We start from the raw sequence: 12,196 nt of genomic DNA on the forward strand, positions 1-12,196 counted from the left end.
GCCCAAGGTCGCTGACTTGAGCAAGGGGTCACTCACTCTGCTGCAGCCCACCACCCCCTGTCAAGGCACATAAGAGAAAGCAATCAATGAACAAAACAAACAAAAATCTTAGGTACTTTCTTTCACTCTAACAATGATCAACATAATTGGACTACATATACATGTCATTTTACAGAAATGTGGTCTAGAGTTGCCTGTGTTGGGAAGATTTCAAAATAAAATGAGATTAATATTTGCTCCCTCTTTTCATCAAATATAAGTCATGAAACTCTCTAACCAAAGTAAAATCCAAAGGTGAACCCTAAAGCCATTTGAAATTGAATTTCTCCATATATATGTGCTAGGCTGACCTTATTAACCATGATAATGGAGACATTTAAAAAGAAAAATCATTTAATAACCTTTTCTTTCTATACAAGGGGGAAAATGGCATACAGGCATTAAAGAATACTTAGAAAAGCTGTGCACAGTACCATTCATATTTTGGTGCTCCAAAAACCTTATTCAGTAATATTAAAAAATATAATTACATTTTGTGCTCCAATTTTACACAATAGCATATTCATGTACTAGGTGAAAAAAATTAGACAATTAAAAATCACTTGCAAAATATGTTTCCTAATTAATTCTGAAATTTTTACTCTTTTAGGGTTGAGTCATGACTGCTTTTTGCATGAAATACCTAATTTTGAAGCTCTAAACTTGATATAACCCCCAACATCTTTTTTGCACCCTCTCCTGGATGACAGTAGTATTATAAAACACTAAAAATATCATTGCACTTGGAACATATACTTGAATATTTATTCACCTGTTTACTAATTTTATGTTAAAACATGATTTCATCTGTCATTGTTCTATCTTTGAGGGGAAATTATATCACATATAATTATTCATAATTTTTATAACATGCCTCAAAATTTTCTTGCTCTAACTTTGATATGAAGTTTTGCATAAGATTTAATTAGCATGTGCTGAATACTGTGCCAGATCCTATGATAAGTATTTTCATATGAACAATACTCTTATTCAACTTCTATACTAACATATGAGTTGGAATTATTCGCTCTGTGAAATGAAATGCATGTTCAAATGATTTCCCAAAAGAGCATGGTTAATACATGGTGGAAATAGAATAGGGGTTATTATTTCATCATTGTTTTCTGCATTCCTTCTAATTCAATAAGAAGTAGGAAGAAATTATTTCCTTATTTTCTCACACCAAAGGGAGTATCAGTCCCTTTAAAAAAGTCAAAATATTGTCAAAACAACAATATATATATATATATTGCATTAGGAAAGTTGTAACAATTACCACATTGGATTAGACCTATGGTCAATAGCGCCTAATATTTTGTCTCTTGCAATGACACTTAAGGACATGTTAATATCCTTTTTGATGTCAACTTGACATTTTTGTGTTGGTTCCAAATCCTGCATGTATGTGTCTAATATATCTTTAATGATATAACAATTATAAATCAATCTCTTATTTCTTAATAAAAATTTTAACTTTCACAATTAATTTTAAATTTTTGATATTTTTTAGATACAATATTATACTGCAACTTCACAATACTGTTTTCTATCCAAATTAGACTGTTAGTCCTTACACAACAATGGCTAGGTATTAATTACCCTGCTTGGTTTTTTCTTAAAAATACCAAAGGTAGTATCTTAAATTTGTGTTTGCTGTCATAAGTACAGTGGATTCAACTCTAATAGTATTGTGCCTAGTTTAAAAATATTACATTAAATTATTTAGCTACTATGACTGATAGCATTAATAAGACAAAACCAATTTTACTGTAATATTAAGAGAATTTGGTCAGAAAGAGTTTTTGATTTCTGAAAAGTGTTAATGTGGTAAAATAAAAAATAAAGAGGTGTTCGATATTCTCCGACCAACAATTATTTTAGAAAAAGTAAAAATTAATGATAAATTTCAATTGAAATGGTGGTCGTGAAAGAAATAAAAGTAATAAAATGAATTATTTAAAGTGATGTATTTTAAGGAGTAAGGAGAACTATAAAAGAAAAGATAAAATCTTTTTTGCTAAGAAATTATCCATAAAAGGAAGTTTGTTAGAATTGGGTGATTTAAGTTAGAAATGTCTAAACATAAAAACCTGTGCAGGCCACTTGAGCAGAAATGGCCACTGAGGTGTGAAATGATGACTGAATAAATATAAAAAAATGAAATCTCTAGTAATGGAAATCTTTTACCATCTAAATATTCTCCAGGAAATTTTATTGAAAGCAAATCTGAAAACCATAAGTACTTTTTAGAGTGAGTAGACAATTTCTGCTTAACTGAATGTATTATATGCATCAACTGAGAAGGAAAAGGAACAATCATAAAATTAGTATTAAGTAATCTGGTGGATGTAATTGAAGACATAAAGTAGGCAATTAGCCTAGAAACAGTGGTTAGTTACAATTTTATAGTTAAAGGTGGGATGGAAAACTGGATGTATACCACAGTGCTGTAGAAGCTCTATCTACACGATGCCAAGATGGATGGCCAGTTCCAAAACCCGCTTAAAAACATATTGAACCATAGCAGGAGGGGGGATTGGGAGGCTGGTAAAAATCTCTATGCTTAGTGTCAATCAGATAAGTATTTACCTTGTTACTTGAATATTTTATGTTTTAGCACAAAATAGGAGTAAACAATAAAGGACTTGATAGCCTTTCCTAATTCTTAGGGCTTCCATGGTGAAGGGTAGTGAAATATAAAACATATTATGATAGGGATGTCTGGCATATGCAGCTGCAGTTTAATATTATGTGCTGATATATTGATGATAGCAACTTTAATTGATAGCCTAAGTTATTGAAAAATGATTCTGACAGATAAGTGGCCAGCTCCTATCTAGCATTTTATCATAGCCTTTGTTTCTGTTACCAGATTTCTGTGTGTCCGCCCAAAGATAAAACCAAAGCTTTCTTAAAAAAATGCTTATACTTTATAAAGTGACCTTGTATTAGTACCCATATCAATTTCCCAATCAGTTACTAGCTATCATTCAGCCTCTCTCAAAATTGAAAACCAGCACTTTCAAAGATTTAAAAAAAATTTAATTGGTTAGAAATATACAATCAAAAAGAGTAAATGTGATTAAGTATGATTTGCTAAAGTGAAGCTTCAGTATACATTAACTAACACATTGTCTATCTCACATAAATATTAAGTAGTCATAAAATGCTCACCAGATTTGTTTAAAATGTACAGGAACACTTTGAAGATAGAAACATCTGAATGAAGCCTTATGACAAAGAAGCCCAATAATGCACATTTCTTTTCTAATCTAAGTATAAGACTATTTTTCTGACTCAAGTTGAGAAGGTTTATATAGACCAGGGGTCCCCAAACTTTTTACACAGGGGGCCAGTTCACTGTCCCTCAGACCGTTGGAGGGCCGGACTATAAAAAAACTATGAACAAATCCCTATGCACACTACACATATCTTATTTTAAAGTAAAAAAACAAAATGGGAACGAATATAATATTTAAAATAGAGAACAAGTAAATTTAAATCAACAAACTGACCAGTATTTCAATGGGAACTATGCTCCTCTCACTGACCACCAATGAAAGAGGTGCCCCTTCCGGGTGTGCAGTGGGGGCCGGATAAATGGCCTCAGGGGGCCACATGTGACCCGCGGGCCATAGTTTGGGGACCCCTGATATAGACAGTGGTCTAAAAACTGACTCAAGAATTAGAGACAAATGTATCAACAAATCAAAAATTCTATAAAATATCACCTTAGTATTTTACTTTATGAAGAAAACTGTAATTTGGGGGCAGTTATAAATATCTTTATGCACTTTCTTAATATACAATCATAAATATAGTGCATTCTATTCTTATATTTATATGTGCATTCATAAATATCTAAATACACATTTTCTTATGACTCTTAGATTGCAATTTGTGTAGAGATTATTTGTCATGTTTATATTTCCTCATTTCTTCAACAGTATCTGGCACATGGTTAATGTGTATGTTTGGTTTATCAAGGTTGGTTGTTTGACATAATAAATTAATGAATTCATGAAGGCATAAGGGAAGCATGGTTGAACACATACAGATACACATACAAATATAGGAACGCCCTATACATGTGTCAGGCCCTATTCTATGAAGAAAATATAATACCATTCATAGGAACATGATTTCAGCTAGTTAGCAATTAAGCATTTCTCAGAAAAGAAACACTGATCCATTATTTAAAGCACTTTATATGTAAGAACTACAGTAACAAGCAATTTTTTTCTTCCTTCCCTCCCTCCTTCCCTCCCTCCCTCCCTCCCTCCCTCCCTCCCTCCCTCCCTCCCTTCCTTCCTTCCTTCCTTCCTTCCTTCCTTCCTTCCTTCCTTCCTTCCTTCCTTCCTTCCTTCCTTCCTTTCCTCCCTCCATCCCTCCTGTCTGCCCTCCCTCCCTCCCACTTCTATTTATTCATTTATGCTCTCTTTATAAAATTATATAGATGATTACATTCTAGCAGCTTGAGCATGTAAAAATTTTATTTCTTAAAATGATGTAAATTGTATATACTTCAGTTCTTTTTCCAGGCAGTAGCCAATTAAGAAATTCTTGTGTTCTTTCCATGACAAAAATTCTAAAGGTAGTTGTGTGGTGGGTCCTTCACCATGGAAACCAGTTGAGTGATCTAGATTTCTTGATTTGTCCTTGACTCAAAATATGAGAAAGAAATAAACCTTTGTTGTAAAAAACATCTGAATCATGTGGTTGTTTTACAGCAGTACAATATGGGAAAGCAGTTTAATGGAGGGGAGAAGATTTAGTATGTTAAAAAAATGACAATTACACCAATGAAAAAAATACATAGTTATATTGTGTTTGGTTCCTTTGGTTATCCTGATTTACTGCTTAAAGGTCAAGAAGATGTCCCAAAATCAAGAGAAAATATGTGAATATATCAAAGCTTCATAATAATAGCTGCCCGATATAAAAATACATAATAACTGTTCTTCATTAGGCAACATTGCTTGTACTGTCAAAGCAAAAACTGGACTTTAAACTTGGACAGGAAAATGTGATATCTGTATTCTGAGCTCTCCCCATGGCATGACTAGCATGGTTAAAGCGAGAGCAAGCTACAACTTGTTACCTAGGATCATACAAGACAGATATCGATGTGACAGTTTTTCTTGGCCTTTACTGCTCAAGAAGAGATGCACATCTCATAATTTGTGCTTTGAAAATATGTCAAGGGGAAGAAAACAAATAAAGGGCAAGAAATGACCTGACTCTTGAAATGTGGACAACACAGGCTGCTGAAGTTGCATTGCTCAATAACCTTGCTGAAAAGTCATGATCTGCGTGAAATCACTCAGGCCCAGTTTGTTGGGCTCTTCACAAATATTCCCTATGAGGCGACAATGTCACTGGCTCACAAGCAGGAGTGCAGTTCAGCCTGACAGCTGGACCAGGGAAAATCGAGCTGCTTGGTCTCCTTTCTCCAAGGCCAACATTTTGAGAAGCCGAGGCCATAATTAACTGTTGTAATATAGGAAAATAATTCTTACTCTTTTAACATTTGTGACAGAAACAGAATTCATTATTTTCCCAAAAGTTGCAACAAAGCTTCTCTAGTATCTGCACATTTTCTTGTGTTTCTCATCCTAAGGGTTTAGAAAATAATGCTGAACATTCAATAAAATAATTAGATTGAAATAATCACAAAACCAAGGAAAATAACAAAAGGCCTAATCCAGGTCACTCTCTTAAGAATGTCCCTTTGGGACTTACATATTCACCTTGCATCCTTCTGCATTTTAAAACCCTACGTTGGCAGTGTTGATAAGCTCATTTCTACGTGTGTTTTCCAGGGTAGCATAGCCCTTTCTTTCTGTGTGCTCCCTCACAGGACTTGAGCTGGGCTTTACTTATTGTAGCTCTCTTCCCAGTAACTATTATAATCACTATCATTGTACTACTAGTCTTTTATTTATGCTATATTTTGTTTTGTTTTCATTAACAAAATTTTTAAATATATGTATACATTTTTTTCTCAAAATCCCAGACATACCAGGTACTAAGCATTTTATGTTAGGTCTATGACAGGGTTTTAATAGCTTACTTTTTTTAATATTTACCATGTTAAAGACAATACTCTATGTTCCTTAAATATATTACATTTCTTTTTTTAAAGATTTTACTTATTTATTTTAGAGAGGAGGGAGAAAGAGAGAAGGTGGGGAGGAGCAGGAAGCATCAACTCCCATATGTGCCTTGACCAGGCAAACCCAGGGTTTCAAACTGGCAACCTCAGCATTCCAGATCAACACTTTATCCACTGTGCCAGCACAGTGTAAGGTTGGTGAATAATTGGGGATGGTCACGTGGGGAACCCAGACCTGAAAATTTTGGCTAGGACGGCCCACAACCAAGCGTGCCAAAAGAAGTTTCGCAGGAACCCTTTGGAAAAAAGTGACCGTCTGCCAGCCAGTGAGATTTCACCATAGCATATTAGCTCGACTTCCCTAGAGGAACCCTTTAAATATCTCCCACGCAGTTAAATCCTTGTGACTTCCCTGGCCTCCATCTCCTCCATCTTTCTTTCTTCGGGGCCAGGGAACCTCGCCGGGCAGGATGCGCACTCTGTACTCAATAAAGCCTTTTGTTATTCCACACTTGGTGGCTCCGAGCCCTCTTCCTTCCTTCTTGGCAGGGAAAAATACCTTACATTTTGGTGCCGAAAACCCGGGAGGAGTTGAAGTCCTCAAGGACCGCTCCTCTTCCTCATCCCCTCCAAGAGAGAACCAAGATCTCCGAACTTCCACCCACTTCGGCGCACGGTGCAGTAAGTCCCCTGCCTCCAGCCACCCTTGTGTTCTTTCCTCCGACACTCCATGTCCAAAACCATAGCTCCGTCAGGGAAGTCCTTTAAATTCCGAGTGAGTGTGCTTGCGGAGACGTCCCAAGCATATCCACTTTACCTTTTCCTTCTGTAGCCAGACCTTGAGTTTTAGGATGCTGTTACTCAAATCTGACCACTCTGAGGACTGAGGGCAGTCATGGGGGCACAGGAATCTCCCTCCCTAAAGAAGAAGAAACTGTTCTTCTTCTCCGCTGTGGCCAGGCCACAGAACCCACTGAATTAGCCTCCTGAAGGGACTTTCGGTTTTAACACCCTCACCAATTTAACTATCGCCAAAAAAGCTGGGAACTGATTGGAGATCTCTTACATGCACGGCTTCTAGTTATTCACGCACCCGTCCTTAATCTCTGTGCCACCTGTTCCACCACACAAGCCTTTTTCTGGCCAGAGTAACCTCACCTAAAACCTCCACTCTTGATCTTTCCTTCTTCGTGGACTCCCAACCCTCTCTCCCTCCTGTCTGACCCCCGGGGTCGCTGCCCCTCTCTCGGGACTTCTCTCTAGTTCCTCTGTGGACCTCTTTTGTGCTTGGGTCTCTTCCCTCTGAGAGCCCCCTCCACTCCCTTCACAAAAACCTGTTTCTCATTCACCACTACCACTCTTTTTATCCTCCCCTGCTGGTCAGGAGCCCCTCCCTTCTCCACTGTGTTCTTAAACTCCTCCTCCATCAGGCCATTCTCAGCCTGGCATTGGCTCTTACACTGGTTTTCAGGATGTCCAATCCCAATTTTCTTGCAGGAAGTTCTGGCCCTGTCCTGCCTTTGGCTCCAGTGTTTCCTGTGGAATCTGGGTGCCGGGTTCTGCATGAGCCCTTTTTCTTTTATTCTCAACCCCCAAACCCCATCTGGAACCTGTGAACACAGCATTTAAAGTTTTTAATGGTCCCAACTAGTAGAAACAGGCCAAGGCTGTTCTCCAGGCCTGCATGCAGCAGAATGTACTGCTCCAAACCCAGGCTCTTGTGGCAACCTTGAGGCCAGTAGAACAACAGAGGCAAGGCACAGGAAGTGCCCGATTCAAATCCAAGCCACAAAGAGAAACCCTACCAGTAGTTTGCTTTAAGTGTGGCAAGCAGGATCATTGGTCCTGGCAGGGGCCCTGCCTGCGGCTGCCCACTGAGCCCTGCCCTGACTGCAAACAGCCCAGTCACTGGCGGAGTGATTGCCCCTTTGGGTAACAGGTTTTTCCTCAGCTCCTCTACGTAGAGGACAAGCTGCCCAAATGGGAAGGCCAATCCAGCCAGGTGGGCACATTGCTCAAACTCCTAGGACACAGCCTGGACTCGGAGAACCCAGGGTGTGCTGCAACGAGTGGGTAAGTCCATCTCATTTCTTGTGGACACGGGGGCTACCTTCTCTGTTTTGCCATCACACTCTGGACCTCTAGTTCCCTCACAGGTCTCGATTATGGGAATGGATGGGACCCCCTCCCTTCCCCTTTTTACGCCACTCCTGACATGCAGTTTTGCCTCAAGCTTGCCTCCTTACAGGACCACTGGCAGTCAAAACCACTGGACTCCATCCATCTCCAGCTTACCAAAGGGCTGGACCCTGCAAATCCCCCTATTACTCCTTTTTTAAAAATCCTTACAGGACCGCATCTGCAAAGTTTCTCAACTCATGGCCACAGAGATGTTCCTCCTGACACCCCTCAAAGCCACCACCTTCTGATCTCCCCCTCCCCACGACGCCCCTAATCAGCAGGAAGTAGCCAGATGAATAAATGGCGCCCTTTTTCTATTTAACACAAAAGGTCAGAATGTAAGGTCGGTGGATAATGTGGGATAGTCACGTGGGGAACCCAGACCTGTGAACTTTGGCTAGGACCGCCCACAACCAAGTGTGCCAAAAGAAGCTTCGCAGGAGCCCTTTGGGAAAAAGTGACCATCTGCCAGCCAGTGAGATTTCACCATGTCATATTAGCTCGACTTCCCTAGAGGAACCCTTTAAATATCTCCCACGTGGTTTAATCCTTGCGACTTCCCTGGCCTCTATCTTCTCCATCTTTCTTTCTTCGGGGCCAGGGAAACTCACCGGGCGGGATGCGCACTCTGTACTCAATAAAGCCATTTGTTATTTCACACTTGGTGGCTCCGAGCCCTCTTCCTTCCACACAGGTCAGGCAATATAGTACATTTCTTAATCCTCAAAACAATCTTAAGAAGTAGATGGTATTAGCATTTGAACAGTACGGTGACAATAAAGGTGAAAAGAAAAACTAAACAAATCCCAACATATAATGTCCTCTATTTCTTGACTATTATTTGTGTGCTGTTCCCAGCAAACAACTTTTAAAGAGCCATTTTTTAAATAAAAAAACTTATTTTTTACATTGTACATTGGGTTTGTTTTAAAATTTATTTTTTCAGACTTATGACTTTTTGTTCCAGCAGAGCATCATGTTATTCAGACCTTTCTGAAACATTAATTTGGTTATAATACTTCATTTTTTTTTTTTTGTATTTTTCTGAAGCTGGAAACGGGAAGAGACAGTCAGACAGACTCCCGCATGCACCCGACTGGGATCCACCCGGCACGCCCACTGGGGCGACGCTCTGCCCACCAGGGGGTGATGCTCTGCCCCTCGGGGCGTCGCTCTGCCGTGACCAGAGCCACTCTAGCGCCTGGGGCAGAGGCCAAGGAGCCATCCCCAGCACCCGGGCCATCTTTGCTCCAATGGAGCCTTGGCTGCGGGAGGGGAAGAGAGAGACAGAGAGGAAGGAGAGGGGGGTGGAGAAGCAAATGGGCGCTTCTCCTATGTGCCCTGGCTGGGAATCGAACCCGGGTCCCCCACACGCCAGGCCAACGCTCTACCGCTGAGCAAACCGGCCAGGGCCATAATACTTCATATTTTAAATTTATCAGTGTTCCCCTACTGATTACAAATAAATTTCAAATTGCCAGCTAAGCATTCAATGCTTCATGGAATTATCTCCCGGTCCAATAGTCCTTCCCAAGCACATCTGTCCCACACCACTCAGATCCCGAGAACCCTGCCGTATTCCTTCTTGCTTACCTTTCTTCCTTGGATATACTCAGAGGCCCTGAGGGCAGAGGCTATACCTTACTTTCCTCCTATTTCCTATCCATTTTTTAATGGAATTCCACAGTAAAGTTAACAAACAAACAAAAGGCAAGGAAAAGAGATAAACAATAAATTAAATGAAGTTTCCCAAATAAGTTATGGCAGTAAGTGAAGTCTATTTAGTTATTTTTTTAGAGAGATGTGTTACCTGAATTTTAGAACACTTGGGAAACACTTTGTGGTAGTTTTAGAAGGAATTATAAAGATGAGAAAGAGAATAAAACATTCTAATAAAATCAATCACTTTTCTGTTTTTTTCTGACTTGCAGTTTTGAAAATGATTTAAAAAATGAGATCTGGTATTACAGTGATGATAGGAAGAAGAACACATCTCATCGGCTGTCAGATCTCACCGGACAATACGGCACCAAAACAGTTTCTGGCAACATCAATTAAGAATGTCTTACATGCAGAATACAAGCTGCCTGTTGGAACAAAATAGATAAATAAGACATAACCTCTTTTTTGAAGAAATGTATAATTTGACAGAGAAAAACATTATATAATTTTAAAGGAGTGGACTCAGCAGCATTCCCAGGCCAATTTCATAAAAATACGTTTCATGTCCAAAGGTCACACATGGTGAGAGGTCAATTTTAGTTGTAAAATATCACAGAGTAGTATGAAAAATACAAACACACACATGAGCAAAGGGATGGTCAGAGAAAAGAAATAATTTTGTGGAAAACCATTTCCTCCTCCCAAGTAAATGAAAGAGACAGATTGCCATTTATATTCCCATATAAATCTTAACAAATTAAAAAAATATATAGGTTAGAAAAAAACTCACAGCAAGTTATTTTTAGCTTTTGCTTGAAATGAAGAAGTGAAACCTACAAACAAACAGGACTCTTGCTCTGACCACATTAAGAATTCTGCTTGCTCTGGGCAAGAAGCAATGTATACTATATATATGCTACTATAAGAAATGTCCTTGGATTTTGCCATATTGCCATTTTCAAAACAGTAAGTGCCTAAATTAATAGGATTTCAGAAGAAATGTAATATTGGAGTTACAGTGACCTGGTTCTCTCTTTTCAGATAATACAAATGACCTTAAAAACTTGCTTTTCTTTACTTCTGTCCTTAAAAAATAATATGAATTATACAGAAAACCATTTTTAAAAAGCATTTCCTATATTCCTCCAATAATAGATATTAAAATTTAAGCTACACAAGTAAAATATTTATCTGTTTTGATCACTGATATATCCTTCAGTGCCTAGGATGTTATCTGGTATGTAGCAAATGTTCAATAAATATTTTTTGATGACTAAATAAGACAACAGAATATTAGCAGTACTTTTGCTATCTAAAAGGGCCTAGTTTGAACAAGTCAAAGGCAGACTTCTGAAGTTCTGGTTCTTACAGAATGTGAATATACTATGGACTACTATACTAAGAAACAGGTTGATAGTTTATTGCTACTCTTCCTCCCATTTTGAACGAATCACTTGCCCTGTTAGGTCTGCACTGTGTTCACACCTACAGTATTATAGGTAAATTAGTTGCATATAAATTTCTAGCCCCTCTAATTAGTGAGTTTTTTGACATTGACAGTTTAATTTCATTCATCTTGTCTAGGATTTAGCACACTTACAGGGCCTTATAATAATTGCTGAAAACCTGGAGAAATTTAGGGTAGAGGCAGGACAAAGGTAAGACTAAAGAAGCGTCATCTTTCTGTCTCCAGTTGCACAAGGTACTAAACCTGAGTATGAAATGAGAAGTGAATCAATTACCTGACATATTTTATACTTATTTCACAGACTAAAATTTAAAGTGGTATTTATGGCTGAATGTACTTTATGGAAAAACATCAGCTTAACATATTCAAATATCTTCCAGGAAAAAAACCATGAATTTTCTCTATGCAATTATTTTAATCACTTCCCATATTTTTTCTATTGTCTGAAGAATCACACTTTCTAGAATAAAAAAATAGATCCATTATGATTAAAACTGCAGAGTTCTGATTTTTACATCTGAATTTTAATACAATTGTGCTTTAAACCTATTATTAAGTACTCTGAGACATCATCATGGAGTTATTACCAGGTACCTATCAGGGTTTCTGCTTACAACACTGGGTATTGAGAATGTAAGGTATGATCCATCTCCAAAGCTCAAAATAAAAGATTAAAAAATAACTTGCACTGTAACGAGTGTTGATAGTTTCCCCAAAGATGGTCCCTGAAA

The 12,196-nt window shown here is 38.3% G+C and overlaps 1 protein-coding gene across 1 annotated transcript in view; it reads right to left on the bottom strand.

Moving 5' to 3' along the window:
• LRP1B (LDL receptor related protein 1B) overlaps positions 1 to 12,196 on the bottom strand; it is a 2,108,848-nt gene that overhangs the window by 24,845 nt on the left and 2,071,807 nt on the right. The gene's annotated exons all lie outside the window — the stretch shown is intronic.

This window comes from Saccopteryx leptura, chromosome 7, assembly GCF_036850995.1.
Source record: "Saccopteryx leptura isolate mSacLep1 chromosome 7, mSacLep1_pri_phased_curated, whole genome shotgun sequence".
NCBI lineage: Eukaryota > Metazoa > Chordata > Mammalia > Chiroptera > Emballonuridae > Saccopteryx > Saccopteryx leptura.